Genomic DNA, 11,315 nt, shown 5'->3' on the forward strand with positions numbered 1-11,315 from the left:
AGAGTTTAAACCAGGAGGACAGAGAGGATGAGGTGCAGGAGAGTATAGAAAGTGGGAAAGACTGTGTTATGATGCTGTGCTAGGTCTCTGCTCTATGGACTGTGGTGGGGGTCTCTCAACAAGCATGAAGTGAACAAATCCATTTGCTTTAATTTTCATATCCTCTTTATTCTGCCACTACACACAAACAACTGTATTTACACTGAATTTTTCAGTGAATGCTTTACTGTTTGCTGGCCTTTGCTTCTCCTTCCTTAACTTCCAGTGCAATAAAGTACAACTGCCATTGCCATGTTAAAAAACTGAAACAATTTATCATAGTATTTTTTCCAAAACTATTCTTCCCTTTCAACATACGTATTTTTGATTAATATTTTTGTGCATGTAGATAAGGTATTGTAAAGTATTTGAGCCACTTTGGTAAAGTAGCTTGTGGCATATAGGCCTGGTGAAGAGGCAAGGACAAGAGCAGCTAACTTTTTACATCATTAACCTTTTCTGAGATGCAATAACAATGAAAAAATAATCAGCATTTAAATAGGATTAAAATCAGAAGCTAAAGGTTATCTGTAAGATTAGTTTTGGAATCAGAGTTGAATAAATATTTTTAAGGCTGGAGTTGTTGCACAGAGAAATTTGTGTCAGTACTGCACATTCACCAAAAGAGAGCAACATAGGCACACTGTACGTGCTGCAGGCAAGGGGCCATTTTACACTGTGAGCAGGAGCATATTGTCCTCCGTTTTAGTCTATATTTTACCTGCCTCTGAATGTGATGAATGTGGTGTAATTATTATTTAGGTTTATAGTTATTGATGATGTATGTTTTATGGATCATATTTTTGTCTTTCAAATGTTTATGTACAATATGTTTCCTCATTCATTATGACTGCATTTAGGATACATGCTTAGACATTTACTGAAACATTGCTGCTTTTCTTTCCTGCTAGAAACTTTTTTCAACAACAGAATTTATATTCATGAATTTTTTTTGGCTAAAGCCATTAAGATGTACTTAACATTTTTAGTTTTATTAAATGCTTTGGCATGGGATCAGCTACGTGTTTGATTGACTTGGAAAAAAAGCACTTGTAGGCCTAGAAATGAGCTTTTTTTTGACATTAGTATTTGGCACCATCCTGAGTGTGTAGACTGTTTTATTTAATATTCATATTTATTTTGCTAAATAATCCTTCTAGCCGCAAAGCTAATAAATGCCCTCAGAAATTCTTATTTAGGTAAATGTTTGGAAGTTTCTTTAAGCCCCTTTCCTACTATTATGTCCATCTTGAGTTAGCAGCTGTGAACTTTAATGCAAAACTAAAGATAAATGATCCTCAAAAGAAAAGAACAAGGACATTGTAATGCACAAGGCTGTTTTTGGAAGCGCGCTTACCTGCAGTGTCCAAAACCTACCTGTGTCATTTCTCGTAACTTGGATTTGGGGGTGGTTATTAGCAAGTTGGTTGTTTACATTGTCTATGCATTTGTGTACCCTGTGGCCCTTGGCTGGCATCAAGGTTTTTGGGTGTGACCTTGTTCAGAGCAGCGCTAGATCCGGCCATCTTCGTAGGCTGAAACAAGGGGAGATCTCACTGCAGTGGGAAAGGGAAACGGGAGCAACAAATCTGTCCTGTACCAGGCTGAGAAGGGAAGTTTTATCCTCCCCCTTTCTTGTATGCAGGACAGAAAGAATCATTTGACTTCTTTTTCCCTATTTGTTCAGAGATTGAACTAAAAGAGATCCAATATATTCCTGCTAAACCACTAGAAACTAAGATCTAAACTTTCCAGTCACTTCCAATGTCCCAGTAATAGACATTTCCTCAGTACAGCAGCACTGGCTGCACGCAGTAGACCCATGTTTGGGAGGATGTTCTGTAACCTGGGGTCTTCAGGCATGGATGGGGCCAGAGTTCCAAAGTGCAGCTTGTGCCAGTGGCCCCCCATGACTCAACGGCACGTCCTAATCTCCGCAAAGACTCTGAACAGATCCTGTCGACCAAATGGCTTTACTAGGATTCACTTAAGAGGGGCCAGAAAATAGCTGAACAACATCTTCGGGCTTGTGGCAGGATGGAGAGAGTCAGAGTACAGGAAAAGAGGAAAAGAAAATCCTGAAAAATTGCTGTAAGAAACCGTCATCCCATCATGGTTATTAGGAATGTGGATGATGCATAGTAACAGAAATGAAATATGAGATGTATGTAAAATAGGAGTGTGTTTGAATTTAAATGTGGCCAGAGGCAAAGCAAATGATGGTGTTTTTAGTAGAAATCTTGCATGAAAGCCTTGCTGAAGCCAGGAAGTGCTAGATGTGGGTGTCACTGGAAAGGAAATTGCAGTGCACTGTAGCCTGTATTCTTGAATGTATGTGCCCCTATTTACTTTTGTTGAAAGATAAATAAATAATTAATTTCAGACTTCTGTGGCGGTTCCCTGTGAAGAACAAAAGGAAAGCCCTGATAGATGCTCAGTGTGGGAGTGAGAGTACATTAGGTTCTGGAGAGCTGAGCAAAGATGCAGCAAGATTTGGCTGTGCCGGAGGCTCTGAGCCTGTGTTTGTTTGTTGTGGTGTGTCTGCTGGAATGAGTAGCTCTTCATCTGAGACCCCTGTGCACAGAGAGTGACCCTGTGTGTGCCAGGCAGACTCTGCCCCTGAAGAGCCATGCTCACATCTCTTTGCCAGCTGCTTATAAACATTGGATTGAACCTGTTTTTCAATCCCACTAGAAGAAACGTCTGCATAAGCTGCCCAAAGTCTAAATGTAAGGGCTGCATGTAAATAAGACAAAATGTATATATCTCTACAGATCTGCATGCATGTACACATGAATTTTGCTCAAAATAATTAAATCCAGATTTCTGGAATACTAGAGTGTTCAATAAAGATTGTTTTTCTGACAATGAGCCAAGGCATCATCCTTTTTCCAAATATTTTCAGACTAAATAATCATTTGAAAGAAGCATAGACTAGTAATTCTGGGGCTGCTGAAGCTTTCAAGTCTTAGGACTCTGGATGTTTCACATCTCAGATTGAAATAGAGCATTTTTGAAATGCCTGTTGCAAAGGTATGGGGTCTTGCAACAAAATTTTGGCTAGTTTTCTACAGAGTCGGAGTACAGTGATTCTGTCCAAATGAGAAGTGTTGGCATAGTTTAGAAAGCTGAATTTCGGAATGCTGCTGTGCAACCTTATGGATTACTTGGTCTTATAGACTGAACTCACTTTCCTAATTCTGACTTACAATATGAGGAAAGAGTATTCCCCCTTTCCAGATTAATGAGATTTATCAAGGTTTATAAAGTCAGGCTAGGGAACCCAGCTGAGGGAAGATTGTTCGCACAAGAGACATGTAAACGAGAGACTCTCATGGATTTCTGAATCAACATTCTGGTACATAGTTTCCTAGAAACTATTTTTTTGTGAAGAATATTGTTAATGAACTGACTGTTTTCTAAACTGACTATAGTTGCTGTCTATATATGTACATCATCAGCCATGAATGGTATTTTAACTGTGTTAAATTATCAATGAGCATTAAACTGACTTCAGTATGAATGGCAGTGGTACACACAGAGACAAAATATGACCCAGTGTTTCCAGACTAGTGTTTGTACAATTTCTGTGAACAAAAGGTGCTTATCCTTTATTAGCAAGTTATATATTCATCAATATAATCTGTCATGTTCTGAACCATTCTTATTTAGCATGGAGTGTGTATTTTCATGGCTCTTGATGCTCTGCTCTTTGGCTCTTGTAAGCCTGCTACTGAGGATGCTCTGGTTTACAGAAATGCCACGAGTGAGAACATGGAACTGCGAGTCATAGACTATAAATTCGGGGAAATTTTGGTGCAATGATTTTGTGCGGGCAAGAACACCCCTCCTTTAGCTTCCAGCTCACAGAAAGTCAGGAAAAGAGGAAGAAACAAGGGCCCCACTGTAAGTGGGATGATGTTTTTGAAATGTTAAGTAAATGAGTGTGTCAGTGCTGAGAGCTTCCTGTGCTCAGGAAGTGCCCTAATATACTCTGTGCAGTTGCACAGGAGTTTCTTGCTGTGGCCTGCACCCTTTGGGAGTAATGGGTCAGTTCTTGAGACTGGAACCCTGTAGCTCCAATTTGTGATAATGTCAGTATAAAAAACCAGTTAGAATTGATCCTTGAGCAGGATTACTTTTCATGGTCATACTGTGCTTCTGTGAAGGTCAAGTTTGGGAGAAACTTTATATATCTATATCTATGCGTATGCCTATTAAAAAAAAAAAAACCAACAACAACAACAAACCAACCCTTTCTGTTCCCCTGATCATAATCTGTAGTGGTGTTCCAGGTTTTTGATTATTTTTAGTTTGCCTCTTTCTAGTTTCTATCTATTGACAACTATTTTCTGTTCATGTCTATGCAAAGTAAAATTTGAAGTGCTTTGTGCAGTTGGTAATGGAATTCCTGGCAAAGGTAAATTTCAGGTGCTAGGAGAGAGAAAATTTATTGGAATAGGAGAAACATCCAATTCAGCTCTTGCTGTGTTTGCCTCTGTGACTTGTTTGTGTAGCACAGCACTGTAGCTCTTACCACCTAAACAGCCCTGCATCATCTGGTCCCCTGCTGTAAGGGCGAGATGTCTAAAAGAACTCAGCAGGGGCATGGGAATTGCAGAACTTGAAGATCAGAATGGACCAATACAGAACTTACAATAATTGTTTAAATCTGTAGTATCCAACTGGTGGTGGATGATGGCTTCAGACTTCTGCTTCTCATAATAATTTTAATGAAGCTGCAGCTTTCCAGCCATGTGTGATGTGAATTTGGAGATTGGTTGTTGCTCTGCAGTACCCTCAGCAGCAGGATGTGGACACTGCTGCCACACCACAGACGAGATGTAACTGTGTTACCCAAACAAAGCGTGTGAGCAGGAGGATGATATTGGGTATTTTTCATAAAATTATTTTGGCTTTTGTTTTAGACAGAAAAGCTTCCTAAGTTTAGCAGTCATTTAAAGTGCTTTTAAGCATGTAACTGGAATGTAACATGAATTATCATTTCACATTTCATTGCAATTCTTTGCATGCTGTCAGTGATTCCTGGCTCTGTAAATTATTGCTAAGTTAGGCCAACCTACAAATCCTGATATCTTTGCATAATCTCTGTTGTGAACAGTAAAAGCATGTGCATTCTGCTAATCCATATTCAGATAGAAGTCTGCAGTCAGAGTGCTAAATATAATTTGGTTTTAGGCCAGGAAAAATAAGTTATCTTTTTTTTTTTTCTCCATGAAATAAAAACTATGAAGCAAATATTGCCTTTTTGTGTCTTTTTGTTTTAATTTTTAAAAAAATATTCCATAGCAGACATTTTCCCCACAGAAAACAGCAGGAAAGTTTTCTTACATAATAATCTGACAGATGTGTCATGGTATCTAATCCCTTAAACCTCCAAAGCCCTCTGATAGTGGATGTTTTAAAAGGCCAGATTGAAAAGCATGCTGCTCTTTTATTGAGTCTTTGCCTTCAGTGCCCATTCCACACTTGATCGCTTCATTTTGCTAAAGCACAGTATGTGATAACTTGAAGTCAAGAGAAAAAAAATTATATCTTGGACAGCAGAATTAAAAATACCATTGAAACAATTAATGCCAAATGAAAATACCATTTAAAACCTACATTTACACCTGGATTTTTTTTTTTTGTGCTTTCTCTGAGATTGAGTCAAGAAATAAATCAATAATAATTACACACACAAAATGACCAGCAGAATTGCAACTGAACCATCAGGATTTTCACATTCCTGAATTGTGCAGCCGTGTAATCACATTACTGTAACTCTTGTACCTCGTGTCTCAGGCCGTGCTGTGCCTTCCAGCATCGTGTCCGAGTGCACCGTAGGCCATTCCAGCTGGGGCACTCTGGTTCTTCTTGCCTAGGTAATCACCTGGCATTCGTTTTAAAATAACAAAGTAATTAGAAAAGTCTTTGCCTCTTAGCTCATTTTAGCCTTTTCTTTTTCAGAGCAGTTATAGCTTTAATAATCCAAATGTCAGAGGGAATATGAATTCAGAGGATCAGGGTTTCAGTTAATCATGTTAAATAAGTTCCCCTGATAGTTAGGTACGGCAGCATACGACCTTATTTCAGCTACCAGGAATTTTAGATAGCTGGGGTTTGGTAATAAACATTAGAATACCTGTGCCTAATGCACCATTTGCCATAAATTTGTGCTCTACATAATTAAAAAAAATCGTATAATGTACTATTACATGGGTGTTGGATTTGAACTTGTACGGAAACTTAAAGGAAGCAAATATTTAGAAAGAAAAGTTGACTTGTTTGGGATTTTGATTTCTGCAAAAATGCAATGTGGTCTTAAATAGGTAAAAAATGATGCTTTAGAATATGTAAGAATGCCTAGAACTGATTTCAAGATTATTTTTCGTATTTGTTTTGATAAAATCATGGTTTTCTGGCTTTCATAATCCTCATTACTTTTGCTAAGGCAATTATTTAGGGCTTTATCTTTGAAATGTGAACTGACTTACCTCACCTGATGAGGTTATCAATGATTTGTGAAATGACACTCTGGGACTGAGAAACTAATCATCATGTTTGATGACACAAACCTGTCTGTCTTTTTCATGAATTCAGCAGCTAACCTTGACTAACCTTGACACATGGCCAGTTTCTACATTTTTTGCAGTTAAAAAACCCTGATATTCAACAGATTAATCCTATAATGCAGTGATTTCTTTTTACAGTGAGGATTTCTAAGTGATTTTTAGTTTTGTTCATGCTAAGGTTCTTTATATACCAGCTGTATACACACAGAATGCAAGATAAAAACAGAAGAGGACAGACAAGAAATGAAGATTATACACAAAGACTTCTAGGTTAAAGTGGTTCTGCCAGTCTAGCAAATGTGAAAGACAAGGTTAAAAATAGATATCTTTAGTATTTAAGTGGCACATGCTGCATTATGGACAAGAGCTTTTTTTTTTTTTTCATTTAGATTACAGTGCTGTCTAAAGATGGTCTCCAGGCATTATACATCCCTTCTTGTGGGGTCAGGCTTCCTCTGCTTTTCTTGCAGAGAATTGACCATTGTCAAATTATCACCTCTCTATGATTTTTTTGTTTGTTGTTAATTACTGTGTATATATTGAGGAAATCTTGATGATTCAAATGAGCACTTTAACATTTGGGCTTAATCTACAGCGTGTGTGTTTCTCCTGTACTGATGAGATTGGATAGTGGATTTCAGAGCCTTGTCTCAATGTTGACAGGCCCTCTTTGGGAAATCAGTAATACAGTATAAATGTCTAGGCAAATCTGACAGCAACTTGCTTGATTTGACTGCTCAGGTCTGTAAAGAATGAGGAATATGAAAAAAGAGAATGGTGTTTTTTTTCCCTTTCTGGCCAACTTATGGAAGGGAAACTTCTGTTGGTTAGTTTGATGTTAATTTTGCTGTCTGTTGAATAGTGAGAGTTTTCAGGAGCAAGGATTTACCTTTTCATGGAAGCACTTCATTCCAGAAATGGTTGTTTATTCTGCAATTCCTGTCCTTTCAGTACTGTCCTAATCCCTCTGAAACAAGCTAGGTGTTACTGGAGAGTAGAGAGCCAGCCTGGAGAGTTCTTATAAAACCACTGCTGCCCGTTCTTAGGCAGCTATTTTGATCAGGTTGACCTAGTTGATGTGTCTCCAAGGCTCATACCTTTTCTATTGCTGGGAACACTCTACCAGTTAACCAGTTAAGGGGACATTGTAGACTTCAGTCCTGCAGTAGATAACAGGGTGAGGGGTCTGCTCAATTTTGTTGTCTTGCTAGAGTAACAGACATGCCTTCTGCTTGTGTATGGAATATGCTAAAATAACAGGTTGTGATTAAAGTGCTTTGATTTTTGGAGGCTCAGACTTTCTTTGTGACTTTTGACTGATAGTTTGGGCTCAGAATCTCACATATACTTAACAGCTACGTAAGCTGTTAGGTATTTGATCTTCCTTTTAAGTGGCAATGACTGTTTTAAAATCATCCTGCCCTTGCTACCTCAACCTGTTATTGATACCTCATAGTCAATAATTTGTTTGAAACCAGAGCTCTGCAACAAGATGAGCGAAGTTGAATTGCAGAGGCACTGTTTGAGCAGGCAGCAGCTGAATGGTGCTCATGCACAAAGCAGCTGAAACCAAAAGCAGAGGAACTGTGGTGTGCTGAGATGTGACCAGAATACTTGCATAGTGAGAAATTTTCTTCTTTTATTATTATTTTTAATATATTTTTGGTTTTTACCTTGCAGTACAAATCCAAATTTGGCTCTCTGGTATCTTAGGATAATATCCTGGATACTGAGCTGTAGATGAGATCTCTTTTTTCATTATAAATTTTACTTATATCACTCAGAGGAGTTTCAACAAGAAAGAAACACTTTCTACTTAGCAATATTTTGATGGAGTGGGGTTTTAATTCATGCTTCACCTTGATGGTTTGAATACTCACTCAAGCTTGTGAGATATTTTAGATTTGTTGGTGGGTTTTTTCCCCCCCTAATTAAGCAGTGGCGAGCTTTTGCAGGCGCTGGTGTTGCACTGAGGGTCCTGTGCCTGGACTTGCACAGCCCTAATCCAGGCACCTCTCCTCTCCCCTGGCAATCAGAGGGCACCACCAGCCTGTGATTCAGGAGGTGCTCACTGCCTTGTGCTGGTGGGGTCCATGCAAGCATTACAGCCAAGGGAGAAATGGCTTTGCAAGGGCAGCTAAGGTGTCAGATTTCTACATAATTTAGTTCTGGGTTAACCTGCTGTTTTTATTTGGCTCTTTTTTGCTTGATGAACACCCAACTTTTGCAATTGGCCTGAGTTTCATGACTGTGTGCAAGGTCTGACTGTTTCTGTCTAAAATACATAATTGCTAGGGAAAGATATTATTAAATGAATAATTGCATTTTCTTTTCCTGTGTAGCTACCACACAATAGTTTCTAATATTCTGTCCTCTTAATTTTGATTTATATTTTGATATCCTTTATGGACCACATAAGACCTTACTTCTATGACTTTCTAGACCTTACTTCTATGAGTTTCAATTTTGCAAAAAAAATCACGACATGATTATTGTAAATAGTGCTGTTTTGTTTTGTGAAGTGTTTGCTACATTGTTGAAGTTCTACTTTTAAAAAATCTCAAACAACAAACCTGTTCCTTGATTCTAGAAACATGTTACAGCACTTCCAGATGTTATATACAATGCTTTAGTGAAGGAGCCTTCAAGAAGGAAACATAAACCAGGGAATCTACACTAGATGACTTGAAAATTATTTCACATGATATATCATTCTGTTCCTTTAAAAATGGAGCAAGAAACTCACTGGTCCTGCCTAAATATTTAGAGAAATTAGGGGCAAGAGGTACATGGGGTTCGTCTCTGCCTCAAGTCTGTATTTCACTGGATATTTAACCATTTCTATTTTAAAGAACTTTCAGAGGTTTACTGCATTGATTTATTAGCAGAAAGATTGCAGTCACTGAGAAACTGTTGAAATGTGCCATGGTCCATCTGCCACCAATTAGATTCACTGTTATCTTTCTATGTCCAAAATTTGAATGCCCAAATCATCAAGTCAATTGGCTGGCCATGAAATGTTGCAGGAGAGAATACATATAATTTCTTACACTGAAACTCTTTACTTTTTTACTAATGAATTAATTGTTCCTGTAGCCAAAGTGATACACTTGAGACCAGACATTAGAGCAGCTATCTAGAACTGCTCTAATTACAGTTTATTTAGAAGAGGGTATGTTACTCTAACTGGATGAAAGAAAAAAGTGGCATTCCTAATCTAGAGCTCTGGATTCCTTCAGGTACCTAGAGTTTTGTGGAGAGTTAGTAGGAAGGGTGTGCAGCAGGAAAGGTCTGGCTTCAGGGGAGGGCAGCTCTGTCAGCCAGGTATTCCCTTCTGAATTGGCAATTCTCCACAATTTCTGTGGGATGCTCTTTATATGCCATCACAGCAGATCAGGCCAAATTCTGATATTGCCTGCTTCTATGAAGAGTACATGGGCTTGTGCAGGTGTAATGGGTTGGAAATTAGTGAAATTAGACAATAATTCTGCTGGCACTTCAGAGGGAGGAGTACACAGTGCTTTGCAGTTGGCTGAGGCGATTACCTGCAAAGGGCTAGCAGGAAAATTATCCATTTGGACAGACACTTTTGCAAATGAGACCAGTGGTTAAAACTGGTATTATCTCAAGACCTCTTCTAATTAACTATTAATCAGAAAAACTAGAGATCCTAGGTTCAGTTTTGCTATGTGACTCTTTGTCACCTACTGGCCATGTACTTTGCCCTGTTCAGTGGAAAGGCACACGGTGTGACAGCTGGCAGTGGTACCATTGTTCAAAAAACCAGATAAACTGAAAAATCCATGACATCTTGTGTTAAATGTGGGACTTGCATTACAATACTTTCGAGGGGTGCTGCTTGAAGTGGTGTTATGGTTTGAAATCAGAAGAGATCAAAAGTATCAGAAGATGGGTAGCAGGGAAACGTCCATGCCATGGATGAGTAACAGAGGTTTCTGACTTTGTGGAGAGGGGGTTTGTTGCTGCTGTTCTGCTGGGAGACTGAAGCAGTGGGTACCACTATTATAACAGTTGCTGCAGAATCAGAGAGCAATTGGAGTAGACTGGATCCTGAAGTGCAACTCTCCTGCTCAGAACAGGGTCAGCTGGAACAGGTTGCTCATAGCCGTGTCCAGCTGGGTTTTGAACATCCTCAAGGATGGAAACACTGCAGTCTGTCTGGGCAATGTGTTCCAGTGTTAAATTGTCCTTACAGGACACAAAATAGGTTGTTCATATGATTAAATGAAATTTCTTGTCTTTGTTATGGACAAGTCCTGTACATTTTGGGTAAATAAACCCTGTGTTTTACAACACTGACAGTCTTTAACAGGAGTCTTTAATGCTTCTTCCCTCCCTGACCCTCTCAGCCATTGGTTATTGCAATGATTGCAATTTGTGCACCCAGGAAGATTTCAAGATAGTATTTTGCTGTGGAAAAGGCATCACTAGGAAGAACTGGACTTGATTCTAATACTGAAAACCAATATTGACAAGTGTATGCTATTCAAGACTTAGTATTGCTGCAGCTCTTTGCTGGCAACCTCTTACGTGGTGAAGGTCAGAAAGAACACAGCTTTGTAACAGGCAGAGCTGAGGTTTGACTGTTATTAATTTAATTATGTAAGAATAAAATGGCTGTAGTAGCCATTAGAAGATGTTTAATGTGATAGATATAAATCACTTCAGCACTGTAATGTC

Source organism: Vidua macroura, chromosome 9 (genome assembly GCF_024509145.1).
Source record: "Vidua macroura isolate BioBank_ID:100142 chromosome 9, ASM2450914v1, whole genome shotgun sequence".
Taxonomy (NCBI): Eukaryota; Metazoa; Chordata; class Aves; order Passeriformes; family Viduidae; genus Vidua; species Vidua macroura.